This window comes from Dipodomys ordii, unplaced genomic scaffold, assembly GCF_000151885.1.
Source record: "Dipodomys ordii isolate 6190 unplaced genomic scaffold, Dord_2.0 Scaffold23, whole genome shotgun sequence".
Classification (NCBI taxonomy): Eukaryota; Metazoa; Chordata; class Mammalia; order Rodentia; family Heteromyidae; genus Dipodomys; species Dipodomys ordii.
In genome coordinates, this window is record NW_012267239.1 from 9,178,140 (window position 1) to 9,193,842 (window position 15,703).

Sequence of the window (15,703 nt, forward strand, 5' to 3'; positions counted from 1 at the left end):
TGGGGCACCCAGAGCATTCTGCTGTCTCTGCAGTTCCTTGTTGGGATCATACCAGGCTTCTTGAAGATTCTTCTTTATACACGCTTAAAAGAGCACTTAATTTGGAATTTAAAATGTGAATGGTTATTCGTCTTTCTTACATTATCGAGGAGTTGGTAAGTAGTCCTTTCTCTTCCTCCTGTCCAATGCTTTGTCCCATGAAATCTTACTTGAGCATGCTGGGTAGGAGAGAGTGCATAAAACATTAAAATCTGAGCTGAAAGGATTATTGACAGCAGTAACCTGCTCTAATATTTACACGTTACCTCCATAATGGTAGGCATGATCAGAATATCTTTGTTTTTTACCTAAAATTTGTGTAGCCTGAGTGTGGTTTTTCTCTTTTGTAGGGGTATAGGGAAAGTCCCGGAAACATTTTTAGAAAATTCTTTCCCAAGGATCAGCATGTAAAGCCGTAGAAAGTGTTTGTGATGTTAATTGTCCGATCAGGAAGTCCTGTGTTTGAATCTCGGTTATAAAACTTAGGTGTCTGTAATAACTTCCTTTCTGGGGATGAAAGTCCTTGATAGCCTAGTGGTATTTTTTTAAGTGAAATTGTCTTCAGTTTTATCTTTCCTCTAAGTAAGAGACACTTTTTTTTTTTTAAGCCATCTTAAGGGCAAATTTACCAATTGCTGTGGCACATAAAGTATGTTTAGGGACTATGGTCTGTTGGATTGGAAAGACTGACACCTGCATTTCACATGTACTTTGCATGGTCTTCTAGTTTGCATTAAATATCTTATTGGAAATGGCTCCATTCTTACCAGTGTTAATGCACAAGAGTAACTTAAACTCCCTGTTGAATTTCATGTGAATATTTATGGCCTTAACTCAAAGTTCAGTTGCAAACCATCAACCCCAAAAGCCATTGCAATCATATGCTCTATTTATTTTAATTTGTAGTTTGATATTCTACAAATAAACATTAAGGTCATTTTTAATTAGGCCTTTGATTTTTTGAGGGGGTAAACATCAAAATCTTAGCATATGAGTCTTTTATTTAAAAAAGGTTTAAATTTACTAGAGGTCATCTTTATTAAGGATGGATGCAATATATGCTAATGTGTGGTATTAACTTTAAAGCAGTTTTTGAAAATGAAGCTACTCAAAACAGTACTCTGTTTATCTCAGAGCTCCTTAAAAATATCACTCTTCCTATTTTACTTCTTTCACAGAAACAGAAAACAATATAAAAACTGAATTTAGAGGCAGCAAGATCAGAGCATTTGGTCACATCGACTATGGTTTCTCATGTTTGTAAATAGTGTTAGTTACCTAGAGAAATATGAAGACAAAATATCTTAACTATGAGGTAATTAATAATTGAGACCACTGTAGTCCATAAATATAATTTGATGAAGTAAGCAAGTAGATATTTTTTTAATGTGACAACTCACAATTTGCCTATTAAAAAAAGTCAATGTGAAACATTTTATTTTGTTTTTTTTTTTAAACTATATTTTTTTTGTCTTGTCTTTTTTTTGGTACTGGGGATCAAACCCAGGACGTTGCACTTGCTAGGCTAGCGCTCTGCCACTGAGCTACATCCCAGCCCATTGTGAAACATTTTATAAATCAGTAAAGCTACCCAAAGTGGTTTTGTTTTAGCTTGATTTTGGTTTACCAACTTCATGAGGCCCTCAGACTAAGTTTTAAATAAAATGTATACACTGATCTGTAACCCTGGACAAATCCTTAATTTTGTACATGTTTTATGTGTAAATTCAGTCTTAGAATTGTGTATCGATACAGCTCTCATTCAACAAGTTTTGAGGGCACAGTCCCTGCGTGGTGGAGTATTTTATCTAATGTATTAACAAAGGAAATTAAAAGTTTCAGATGATTGAAAACATTTTGAAATATGACATATTGCTTATTTCTTCCTTAAGACTTTTGAATGTTTAAAGACTTCTAAGTGTGGCTGATGTGAATTTCAGGTCACATCGGAAAGGAAAAGTTGGCCTTTTTTGATGGTCTGAAGGTTACATTGGCCATCCAGAAGTGTCCTGGTCACAGCTCAGCTGAGGGTGGGGCAGAGGAAATGGGTGGTGACCCATAGTGACAGATTATTGCAGATTATATATGGCTGTGTGCCAGAACACCAGTAATGGAAGGGGAAAAGTGGAAGTGACTAACTGTATCTTATTCATTTGTATGTTTATTTCACCATTAGAACAGTTTGCCAGTTTTCTCAGATGACAAGTTTCATACTCCTGAATGACCTGACAGGAGCTTTCATCTTCTAGCCCCTCATTTCCTGTGTTCATACTCTTTATCTCTGGTTAGCCCAGATCTATCTCACCGGCCCTTCTGTGGAAGGCCACATGTTAGCAGCAATGAGTCGGGGAGAGGAGGCAGAACTTCAAAAACCCTAAGTGCTCTATTTCCTAGTTAAACGTATTGCACAATTCTGATATAAGGATGTCCAATTGCAGTCGGACCATTATGTAAAGTACAAAAAAATACTTCCTGTGAAGGAGTTGGTAGCTCTAGATTGTTCTGGTTCAGCTTTAAATTGAGATGCTTACTCTTGCAACATAAAAGGAAGCTTTGTAGAGGAAATATGACATCTGTGCCCAGATGCAAGAGGAGGGAATTACAGTGGAGAATTATTTTTAGAAGTGTCTTATGGATTTATTTTATTTTATGTAGAAAGAACTATATTTAAAAGGTTAGTTGTGCTGCTAGGAGTGAGCACAAGTAGCGTGGGTCACTGGAATTCTAAGAAGATTCTTTTCAAGCATCTTTAGGTCATCTGAAGACTACTTAAGTCTTCAACTGGCTGAGTAGCTTTATAGATATGACTAACCAAGAAAAATAGTTTAACCTTCTCAATACATTGGATTGTGATGTAAAAGAAGTTGTCCTGCTGAAAGGACCCTTCACAAACCCAGTATGAAGTTTTCAGTTCAGAGTGAAGGAATCTGTCACCTGATACCTTCCCTAACTCTTACATAGTAAGAAATAAAGCCAGCTTCCATATATATGTAGATTGGGTTTTTGTTGTTGTTATTGTTGTTTGTTTATGTGTTTGTTTTCTGAGAGAGTGTCTCTATATAGTCTAAGCGGACCTCAAACTCTCAGTTTTCTGCTCAGCCTTCCAAAGGCTGGGGTTACAGGTGTGTACCACCATACCCAGTACCTATCTCTTACTTTTGACTTTGGTCCCATAGATTTAGAATAGGGAGTCTATCTAACGATTTACAAGAGCAGGCAGATCAAGTTAGAGAACTTGTCTGCCACCTGCTAGTTTTGTGACCAAGTACAAACCCCATAGCTTCCCTGAAATGTGAGTTCCTTCAGCTATAAACTGGACATTCATGTTGGGAAGATTAAGTGAGATACTGTATAGTAAACCAAGGTTGGCTATGCATGGAAAGAAAGAAAACAGTGACCACTGGTGGTTTTACTCTTCCTTATGACTTTGGGGTATTCTAGTTTCATACATAAAGTCATGTCTAGGTAAGAGAATTCATGTTCTGTAACAGAAGTGCCTAGAAAGTGCTATGGGGGCATGTGAATGAGGTCTGTTGATCTTATTTATTAGCCTAATTTTGTATATGCCATCCACTCTAAGCTGATAGGAGGAAGGGTGCAAGGTACAGTGCATTTTGACATTATTAGTCAGAATGATTGTCTAGTCAGGCAACTTTTGCATTAGTAAGATTTCTTTCTTTGTTTCACCTCAGATTTTCTTCTCATTTATTTCATTATTTATTTTTGGTCTTGGAGGTCTTTTTACTCAAGACTAGTACGCTACCACTTTGAGCCACATCGACACTTCGGGTTTTCAGCCTCTTGAGTAGCTAGGATTATAGGCATGAGCCACTAGCACACCTGGTTCTCAATAAAATTCTGGAAAGCAACACGACAAAGAATTTAAGTTCCTTTTCGCTGTGTTTATGTGTTTGTTGCTTCTGAGCAGACCACTGTCACATAAATTAGGACTCTGTCTTCAGTCTTTTTTTTTTTTTTCCTGGTCCTGGGGCTTGAACTCTGGGCCTGGGCTCTGTCCCTCAGCTCTTCAGCTCAAGGCGAGCACTCTACCACTGAGCTACAGCATCACTTCAGGTTTTCTGGTGGCTTATTGGATATAAGAGTCTCACGGACTTTCCTGCCCCTTGCTAGCTTTGACCCTCGATCCTCAGATCTCAGCCTCCTGAGTAGCTAGGATTATAGGCATGAGCCACTGGTGCCCAGCTGTCTTCAGTTTTTAGATCAGCTACAAGTCTTTTAGTCTTTAGTCGTTTGCTTTGGTGAAAACAGACAATATATAATATATATTTGAGTACAGAAAAGGCTTTTATGCAAGGCATAGTGTTGTGTGCATATAATTCCAGAATTTGGAGGCTGAGGCAGGGTGATTACAAGTTCAAGGACAATCTGTATTACATAGTAACTTTGAGGCCAGCCTGTACTACATAGCTTAACCCTGTGTCAAAAAACATAAAAACAGACAAAACCAAAAGAATGTGGAGGGTTTTTTTTTCTGTTTTTACTCTCCACATCCTAGAGGCCTATACTCTGTAATTTTACTCATGAATTTAAAACATACAGTGATTGTTAAACAAGCAGATTTTCATGGGATGTGTTATCAATGCAGATGTGAAATTGGGGGGACAGGTCTGTATAAACTGATAAAAACCAAACCATACAACTATTTTTATTATACTTGGTATATGATGGCCTTTGAGAACACATTTCTAGTGTTTGAATTTTCTAGATCTGTATTACATCTTGCTTTGTCTTCCTGACTTTGAGCATCCCCATACTTACCCAGCTTCAGTTCCTGTGTTCCTGGACCCATCCTTTCTGTCATTCTAAAGTCAGCCTCTCTCAGCCATATCCTACTTATTTGAGGCTTTCTATGCTACTATGACTTACTTGGTCTAAAAAGCCATCCTCCAGATTTCTCTGATTATTCATATTTTTACATTACCTTCAAGACCCTGTACCAATGATACTTCCTCTTTGAAGCTTTTCCTGTTACATACAGCTCTTTACTGGTTTCAGTGCAAATTCCCAGGTGATTTTTATTTTAGCAAACTGATGAACAAAAATGTATGTAGTATCTTATTCACTGCTGTATCTTCACTAAGGTAAACATTTGGGTGGTTGGTAATTAGCGAATACTAATTTCATATACTAACAGGCCCCACTGTGACATTTCCATACATGAATATGTTGTGAGTTAATTGTGACCCTCTTCCAGATACTCTCTTTGTTCTCCCCATCCTATTCCCTAGTAGCTCCCTTCCTACCTCTCCTTCATCTTTTTAAATTCTGCTTTCTACAAAAGAGAAACTTGTTTCATGTAGTTTAATATGATTACATCTATTTTGATCCATTTTCCTACAAATGACATGATTTTATTCTTTATGACAAAATAATACGTGTGTGCGCATGCACACACACACGCGCACACACACACACACACACACACTCCAGCTGGTACTGGGTCTGCTCAATTCTGGGACTCAGTCTTGAACCACAGATCCACTTCCAGCTTTTTGGTGGTTAATTGTAGGTAAGAGTTTCAGGCTGGCTTCAAACTCTGGTCCTCAGATCTTCACCTCCTTAGCTAGAATTGCAAGCATGAGCCACCAGTATGATGAGTACTCTTTAATTCCTCACAAGCAGCTCCAATTTCCTACTACCTTGAAAGCACTATGGAGAACAAATAAGACTCCTACTATTAGTCATATTCAGTTAGTGAAATTCAGAAGTGTCCCTGTCCTTTAAAAACAGGCCCAAGGGTGCCAGTCCTGTCAAGAAGTTGTCAGTTATTTTCTGTGGATGAAAAAGAGATTGCTTATGATGGAGAGAGGCAAGCTGGGAAATGGAATTTGAGCTGAGTCTTGAGTGCTGGCCAGTTCTTCAGCAGGTATGGTAGGATGTAATCAATGTTTTGTTTTGTTTTTCCAGCCTAGTATACTTAGGACAGTTGCAAATCAAAGGCCTTTGAATCGCATACCAAGATTTTGAACAGGAAATAGTGGGGAGCCACTTAAGGTATTTGAATAGAAGGGATGCAATCAGAGCCTTTGAAAGACTACTCTATGGATAGCTTATAGAATAACTTCAAGGAAGAAAGAGATTGGGAATGAGAATTTGGACTGGTGATGAGGTTCTATGAACTAGGACGGCCTCTATGAGAAAGAAGAAAAGCAGCTTGTAAGAGATTTATTGAGGGCATTAACAGCTTGGGGGAGAGCTAAGTGCACAGGAGAGAATGAGATGGACAGGAGAAAGTGCAGAGAGAAGCCGCCCAGCACAGATGCCCATGTGAGCAGGTAGGAGGAAGAGGAGGAGAAGCCAGTAGAGGAGGTGGACAACTGCGGTCCCACACAAATCAAGAAATCAGAGCCTTTCAAGGAGGTGTGGCAGAGAGGTTCTAGAAAGTACAGCCCAAAGAGACACCTGTTGCATTTAGAGATGAGGAGGTTGGAGCTAGTGAGCTTACTAGTTGCAGAGTTATCTTTCTTCCTGGAAAGGTCTCCTTCACTCCTCAACAAAGGGTGCCTGGAGTGTACCTTAGGCCTGAAGGAAAGGTAGATACAGAGAGCACCTGAAGATTTAAGAAAATGACAGGGGCAAGTTAATGAAGTGAGCAGGCCACAGGCTAAAGAATTAAGAAACCATTTGCTAGGAAGAGGTGGGTAACCTGGAAAAAAGGTAGAAGAAACCAGTTGATATACATGGAAATTTCTAGATGGAATGGAAAAAAGTTGAGGACATTGAATGGTGTGGATGTGGAATTTATAGTATTATTGCTTATAAGTAGTACTTAGAATTAGAAAATAAATGCCTTGAGTCACTTCAAACATATGTGGAAAGGTTAAATTCTGTCACTGCTATGTGTTTCATTCTTTATGTATTGACTATGTATTTTCTAATGCTTTTAAATACATTTGACTGCAAAAGCAGAGCTTCATGGTGTAATTATACAGGCCATTAGTTAGGCCAGTCAAGACCACGTTTCTTGTCATTTTCAAGCTGTGTATTTTGAATGCTAATAATAGTAGATATTATTAGCACAGCATTTAGTTTAAAAATTAGTTTATAATCCTAGGTTTAAAATTATCATACAAATGTTTTATTCTTTCTAAAAGATGCCCCCAGAAGAATACTTTATATTTTTCTCTAGACTATGAATTTGTTAAAAATACATTCTAGAGTGTGACAGGTACTAGGCTAACATCTTTTTTTTTTGGGTCCGGTTGTGAGGCCTGAACTCTGGGCCTGGGCACTGTCCCTCAGCTCTTCAGCTCAAAGCTAGCGCTCTACCACTTGAGCCACAGTGCCACTTCAGGCTTTTTTCTTTTTGCTTATGTAGTGTTGAGGGCCTCATGCATGCAAGGCAAGTGCTCTACCACTGAGCCACCTTCCCAGCCCTAGGCTAACATCTTAATCTGCACAATGACTATAAAAAACTAATGATGACTATATGTCACTTTGCAATTATGAGTGTCCTATATTCAGATGTTAAAAAAAATCAGTTCCTTCTCAGTCCCACAATTGGAGATTCCTAGTAAGAAGACTGGGTAAATTAATAAGTATGGAAGCAAATACCTTCTTCATTTCTTTTAATGCTTTTTCCAGCAAAGTGATGGGAAGTCCCTCCCTCTTATATACATGCTTTTTGCTTGAATCCTTAGAAATACATCAGCATAACTAGAAGATAAAACTTGCCAAGTGTTGATGGTTTACACCTATAATCCTAGCTACTCAGGAGGCTGGAATCTGAGGATCTTGATTCAAAGCCAGCCTGGACAGGAAAGTCTGTGAGACTCTTTTTTTTTTTTTTTTTGTCAGTCATGGGGCTTGAACTCTGAGCCTGTGCACTGTCCCTCAGCTCTTCAGCTCAAGGCAAGCGGTCTACCACTTGAGATACAGTACCACTTCCAGTTTTCTGGTGTTTTATTGGAGATAAGAGTTTCATGGACTTTTCTGCCTGGGCTGGCTTTGAACCTCGATCCTCAGATCTCAGCCTCCTGAGTAGCTAGGATTACAGGCATGAGCCACTGGCACCTGGCTTGTGAGACTCATCTCCAGTTAACTACCAGTAAACAGAAAGTGGTGAAGTGATGCTGTGGCTCAAAGTGGTAGAATAGTAGCCTTGAGCTAAAGAGCTAGAGACAGGGCCCAAGCCCTGCGTTCAAGTTCCATGACTGACAAAAAAAGATTAAAAAGTACATTTCATACTTAGATATATGTTGACATTTGTCTATAATAACCTTAGCTTTGATCATGTATCTTTTTTTAAGGTAAAGTATTTGTAAAAGTAGTGATTAGGTTATATTGCATACATTCTTTTATAAGCTGCTTTGTTGTTCTTCTTACTTTAACAGTATGTCATTAGATCAACAAATACTCATTTTGGATATGAACTTATTCCACCTCATTTTCTTTATTTTTGTCTTTTGTTTTGTTTTGTTAGCCCTAGGTCTGGCCAACTGTCCCAGAGCCTCTTTCTGCTCAAGGCTAGCACTTTCCCACTTTGAGCCACAGCTCACTTCTAGTTTCCTGGTAGTTTGGAGATTAGAATCTCATGGACTTTCCTGTCAGAGCTGGCTTTGAACTGCAATCCTCAGATCTTAGCGTCTTGACTAGCTAGGATTACTGGCATGAGCCACCAGCACCAGGCCTGAAATGTGTTTGTTTTTAGGTTTTTGGCTTTTTGGTCTTTTGGTTTTGTTTTGTTTTGTTTTTGCCAGTCCTGCAGCTTGAACTCAGGGCCTGGGTACTATCGTGGGGCTTCTTTTGCTCAAGGCTAGCACTCTACCATCTGAGCCACTTCCAGATTTTTCTGTTTTTATGTGGTACTGAGGAATCAAACCCAGGGCTTCATGTGTGCTAGGCAAGCAGTTTACCACTAAGCCTCATTTCCAGCCCTCTTTTTAGTCTTTATTTTTGCAGAGTTCTCATCATTTCCTAGTTATGCTGTCTCTTTCTCTCCCTCCCTTGACCCCTCTTCTCCCACCCCACCCCCCATTCCCTGTCCCATCCCCTGTCTCTGTCTCTATCTCCAGTACAACTTTAGGTTTCTTTCCAGTCACAAGAAGATTTGACAGCAGACAGACCTTGAGAACTTAGTTACCTGAAACATGGTTTTCTTGTTTGTCTGTTTTTAAATATGGTAAACAGAACTTTTACCCTATAGTCCTGACAAAGACACTCATTGTTTGACATTATGTTCCCTTTTTCATCCACACACCAGAATCACAAGCCAGGTTCTGACGGTTTTTCCAAGTAACAGGGCTTGAGAGAATGGAGACTTATCTCCTGGACACATGCTCTGTACTCGGCCTTCTTACACTGCAGCCAGCTCCTTTAGCACTTCTTTCCTCAGCCAATCACCAGCCTTCCTTCCCTTGCATTCCTGCCTAGGGAATTTGGGGTGCCAGAATGCTAGTCTTGCTTTCAAACCTCTTGGTGATGAGCCCTTTGAGATCATTACTGAGATTTTTGGATTTGTCCAAAGTAACCAACTACTTGAATTACTTACTCAATGAAAAGTTTTAGTCCATTATTCTGAGCTCTGTGTCATTTCTTTAATTTATTCAATTTTTTTAAATTAAGTTTCTATTCTGATCGGACCCTGAAGTATAAATATTTTCATCCTTATTACATGTGAAGTAGAATCTGCTTCAAAAAAAAAAAGGACTGAGTGATCAAGCATATTAAGCTTATGAAAGTTGTTAGTGATCCTTAGTAAGCTAACACCTTGGAAGAACAGATTAAAGTTCTTATTATCCTTGACAAGGTGAAAGGGTGATGGGTATTAACAAGAGGAAGATGTCTAAAGACCTATCCTGAGTGATATCACAAGAGACTAAACAATGAAGTGTCGGTAACAGAGGTCTCCTGACTGTGCAAATGCACAAGAAGAAATGCATCATGTTAAGCATGGGAAAGCAAAGGACTACTATACTATTCATAGCATTAATAGATATTATTAGCAGTTATTAATACTACCAGCTTCAACATACTAGTAGTGTTATTATTTATAATATTTATATACTATAATGTAATATTATACTAGTGCACTAGTATCAGTATTCTATTAGTTGTACTCTTCTTGTGTGTGTATTTTTTTTTTTTAACTCTGGGCCTAGGTACTATCCTTAAGCTCCTTTTTATCATGGGTAGCACTCTACCACTTTAGCTACAGCACCACTTCCAGCTTTTGCTTTTTCTTTCTTCTTTCTTTCTTCCTTCCTTCCATCCTTCCTTCCTTCCTTCCTTCTTTTTTTTTTAAGCTCAAAAAGGAGTTAAAGTTTTTCAGATTGGCAGGATGTCAGTTTCATTAGTGAATTTACGTGAAATGCTATCTTTAATATACCAATAGATGTGTAAAGAACCACAAAGTGATCTTTTTACACCCAATACACACCTAATATGCATATTTTATTAGACCTGCTAAGATTTTCTAATGTCAAACAAAAAACGACCATCAAATATTTTATATTGGATATTTTATTTATGGATAGGACACACATCTGCAACCCTTTGTTACCATATTATACAAGTAGAGCCTAGCACTGTTGATTTCTGCATGCTGCTGTAGATGGTAGGTTTCTAATCTTTATTATTTCAGATATATTTCTTTATTCTTGTGTAACCATATTGTTCAACATGTCAGAGGAACTATCAACTTTACTAATCATTGCAAAAGGATCAAACTCAAAGTTATTTTAAGTTGTGCTAATAAAACTGTGACTGATCATATTTGCCTATCTGTCAGCAAATTAGAATACGCTGTCAGCAGATTGCTTCCTGATGGTACTCTTGCACTTGGAAGGCCTGGTATCACCCCAGTATCAAAGCTGCCTCTTCTGAGAGCAGGAAGCCACAGGATCCCTCCCAACTCTGAGGTCCTGTGATCTCAAGTTCATTTCAAATAAAGAAGCAAGCTATTTGGACAAAATAAAACAGTGAAAATGTTAAGTAAACAAACGAGAGATCATGGAAGGATTTTGTTAGCATGGCCCAGTAGACTTCCTTGATAAAACTCATCGTATTTAAATCCATCAGTGTGGAAGGAAGTGTTTTGAATCAAAGGATAAATGAAATCAGCTATTTCCTATCTCTGTTTCCCCCTCAGTTTGCTTAGTTTGACCCAGCATGTATACTTGTGAGCATACCTTATCAGTGCTGCCCTGCTGGGGTGAACTCCTCTGGATGTTTACTACGTTTATATTGGATTTAATTATTTAAAACTTTTATTTTTGTTATTAACGTAATTATTAACTTTAATTATTAAAAACTTTTGAGTTGGTTATTTCCATTAAAATAAAAATGGATAGATCAATAATGTTAGGACCTAATTCATACTTGCATAGAAAAAATGGAATTAAAAATTGTGATGCAACTTGAGTACATTCAAAATTAGACTTTGAACCTGGGGATGTTAAGGAATTACTCATAAATGTTTTGAACTAAGGATAGCAGTCAAGGCTGGAAATAGTTCAGTGATAGAGCCCTGGCCTAAAAAACAAGACTATCTGGATTCCATCCCTGCACTGCCAAGTGGGGAGGGGAAAACTAGGTGTGCTAATGGTCTCATTATAAATGCTTTTTAAAATAGTTATTTAATTTTAACGAATCTCCATTTAAGAGTAATAGCTCTTTTGAAATTTGCATAATCAAGTCCAAATAGTGTTTCTTGTCTTTTAAACATACACCCTGAATATTTGAAGTCAAACTGAAATACTTAGGAATTATTTCATAATGGCATGGGGTGGAAGTGGTTGAGCCATTAGTAGGAAATTGTTACAGTTGTACAGGAGGCTGTTCAGGATATTCTTTTGTTTACTTCTCTGTGTTTTCCATTTTCCATAATCGGGAGATTCAGGAAGTGGAGCTGTGGCTCAAGTGGTAGAGTGTTAGCCTTGAGCAAAAAAAAAAAAAAAAAAAAAGCTTAGGGACATTGCCCTGACTGAAAACCCTAGGACAGGCGCGCGCACGCACACGCACACACACACACACACACACGCGCACACACACACACGCGCGCACACACACACACGCACACACACACACACACACACACAGATCCAAACATTTAGTGTCCATCCAAACATTTAGTGTCCATTCAAACATTTAGTGTCCATAGATGAGTTTATAAAAACTACTTAAATATTTCTATTCTGTGTAAAACGAAACAGGAGCAGTCCCTACAAATAAATAACTTATATTTTCATTTAAAAAATTTCTTCTCATCATTATTTTTCTCTTTATAGTCCAGTCCCCTGATTCTCTCTTTGCTATTGGAAAAGAACTTACCATGTGAAATAATAACAAAGCAAAGAAAACAAAACAAAAAAAATAACAAAGCAAAGGAAAGGACAAGTCATCTTATTGTACCCAGAATGAACTCTAACTCCTTGGCCCTTCTTCCCTCTCCAAACTGGCAGCCGGTTTTTTTGTTTGTCTTGTTTTGTTAGGCTTTGTGGGGGGATGTGCAGAGCTGAGAGCTGTTAGCTTACCACTGCCTTATAGCTTCCATTCAACTATTTCTACATTCTATCAAAAGCAAATACTTGTACCTGTGCATATAAATAAATGGAAAATACAGTTCTTCATATTTCACATTTATAATTTTTTCTCTCCAGACACCAGTATTTCAGTTATGAAAGCTCTATGTAACTTGTTGCTAAAACAGTTGTTTTGTCTTTTAAGAGAAAATAAGTACCATTCCTCAATATCCTGAATAATATGTGAAAGTAATGATTTTTGATCGTGAAACTTTAATAAATTGACCAGTGCCACGTGTGTTTTGATTTCAAAATTAAAGGTAGTTTAGAAAAGAAAAAACAAATTAAAAAGCACAAAGTGGCATGCTTGTATTGGAAGAATCTTCTTAAAGAGCAACCAAAGGACTCAAGAAATGTTCTACTGTAGCCCTACCATGTTATTTGTTACACAATTCTGAAGATAGTTATAAACCAGGATGGCTAATAGTTATGAAGACTTAATTTCCACAAATGTGGTACATTGGGGAGTGGAGTTTTCTTGTAAACTGAATCCTATGAAGAACTGACCATTCGCATCCATATCAGAACGGAGTTTTCTTGTAGACTGAACTCTATGAAGAACTGAGAATTCTCATCCATATCAGGCCCTGGTCTTAGGCTCTCAGCTTCTCTGTGGCTGTCCTCCCTGCTGTCCATCCTTCCTGTCCATTCTTTCCAGAAGACTAATCTTATCATCCTTCTGTGGTGTCAGAAACTCCCCTGTGACACATGGTTTATATGAAAGTCCAAACTGTCTTAGTTTATGACTTCTAGATTGATCCTTTGCCTCTGCCATGAGAGAACTAGAGGCTAAACACACCAGACTCTTCACAGGGCCAGGGAACTTCATAGGCCATTAAGTGTGATGTTTGTAATCATGCTTGTAGATCATCTTCAGCAAGTTGAATTTGTTTTCCTCAATTCCTAACTCTTGAGTTTGTGTCGGAAGTTTTAGTTAATCAGAAACGGATGTTGAAGTTTGTCCTTTTTTTCTGCGGGTATAGAAATGATTGTATGATTTTTTTTCTTTACTTTTTAGCCTGTTGATAAGGCAGATTATATGGATCTTCAGATGTGGGACCACCTCTTCTTGGTGGACTGACACTTTTATCCTATCAGGAGACATTTGTGGAAGTGTCAGTCTACCAAGAAGAGTGTAATCCTACAGACCAGTTTCAAATTGCGCAAAACAAAAATTGACAGGGCTCAAAGGAAAATAACCTTTAGTTATTTTTGCTCTTACTTTTATCCTACTAACATTATGTTCAAGATGAGTTTCTTTCTTTCTTTTTTTTTTTTTGGTCAGTCATGGGGCCTGTACTCTGGGCCTGATCATTGTCTCTCAGCTCTTCAGCTCAAAGCTAGCACTCTACCACTTGGGCCAGCACCACTTCCAGCTTTTTCTGCTTATGTAGTGCTGAGGAATCGAACCCAGGGTCTCATGCATGCATGAGCCACCTTCCCAGCCCAAGATGAGATTCTTATAGTCAGCATATTGTTTTCTCAGGTGTTATTCCTTCCTGGACATTACATTATTGTTTGCAGCTACTCACCTTTTTTGTGGATGGTAGGATCAATGAAAGTTTAGTTTTTGCCTTCTCTTTCCAATGCTGTTTAGTTCCCTCATTCTTCTGGGTCTGCTTGAATACCTGGCTGGATGCTTGTTGCTGTCACAGGTGAATAAATGACACTTCCCTGGTCCCCAGTTGCTCCCTACTGCCCTTAGGCAAAGTGTGTGAGATATTGGTACCTTGGATGAAGAGTATTCCCCAAGTATTTCCAGTTCATCACTGACAGTGCTCATGGGAGAGGGAAGTGCCTCCCTTGACTACCCTCTGTCCATCTGCAACCCTGCTGAAGGGAGAAGGGCTGGGAGATTCCTGGCCACAGTAGATGGCCAGATGGTCCTCTGCTGTTAGTCTGAAGGCTAGGCGTCATCAGGGTGGACAGAGGAGTAGCACATCTGCTACTACCTGGTACGGAGTAGGGCTGGGGCATTGACCCAGGTTCTCCTGCTGCCCCTTCTGCAGCAGCTTTAGCCCTGCTGGAATGTAGGTCTCCCTACTAGGAGACTACTGTAGGCTTTTATGTTTTGTGTAGTTCTGTGCTGTGAGATCTTTCATGTCCCATCTAGAGTGTAAATGACAAAACAAAACCCAAGTGGCTTGTCAGTCAAGGTGTCCATGTCCTGAGGCCGCTGGCCAGTCTTGCTCTTCTTTCTGACATTTACAATCTATTGAAATATTTCCAGGTTATCTAGTTGCACTTCTAAGGAGATATATTCCATTTTATTTTGGAACCGACATGGATTTTTAAGGAAGTAGGATATTGATTAATTAACACTAAAAATTGAACACATCTGAGACTCTGATGGAGCATCTCTTGCTTGGGATTTTGTAGGATCTGGGGCTATTATGAGAATCTTCTAGCCAAAAAGAATTTTATTAAAATAAATGCATATTAGGAGGCTGAGATTGTGATTCAAAGACAGTTCAGAAAGGAAAGTCCATGAAACTCTTATCTTCAATTAATCACACACACACATACACACACACACACACACAAAAAAAAAAACCTTGAAGTAGAGCTGTGGCTCAAGTGGTAGAATGCTAGCCTTAAGCAAAAAAGCTCATGGACAGTGTGCAGACCCTTTGTTTAAGCCCCACAACCAAACAAATAAACACATAAAACTGAAGTATAAAGTATGGTATTTGTATGTGTTTTGTTTATTTTAATGAACAACACAAAAGAGATTAGTTTATGTTTCCCTTCTCCTAAGTTTGCCCCTAGATCCCCTTAGTTTTTTGTTTTTGTTTTTATTTACTAATTTTTGTGCCAGTCCTGGGGCTTGAACTCAGGGCCTTTTTTGTTCACAGGCACTCTGCCACTTGAGTGATAGTGGTGAGGAAATCAATCTATAAATCCGCAGTAGCAGTCCATTTCATATTTATCTGTTTTGTTTTTTTGTTTTTTGGGGTCCGGTCATAGGGCCTGTACTCTGGGCCTGGGTGCTGTCCCTTAGCTCTTCAGCTCAAGGCTAGGGCTCTACCACTTGAGCCACAGTGCCACTTCCGGCTGTTTTCTTTTTGCTTATGTGGTGCTGAGGAATCGAACCCAGGGCCTCAGGCATGCAAGGCAAGTGC

General features: G+C 38.7%; 1 protein-coding gene across 2 annotated transcripts in view; it reads left to right on the top strand.

The window, feature by feature from the left end:
* The window catches only part of Taok3 (TAO kinase 3), a 131,356-nt gene continuing 115,653 nt past the window's right edge, over nt 1–15,703 (top strand). The window contains exons 1-2 of one of the 2 annotated variants that reach the window (XM_013014430.1): nt 1–155; nt 5,791–5,926. The gene's annotated coding sequence lies outside the window, so the exon portion shown is untranslated. The remainder of the gene's footprint in view (nt 156–5,790; nt 5,927–15,703) is intronic. The other variant, XM_013014431.1, reaches the window with a different exon arrangement.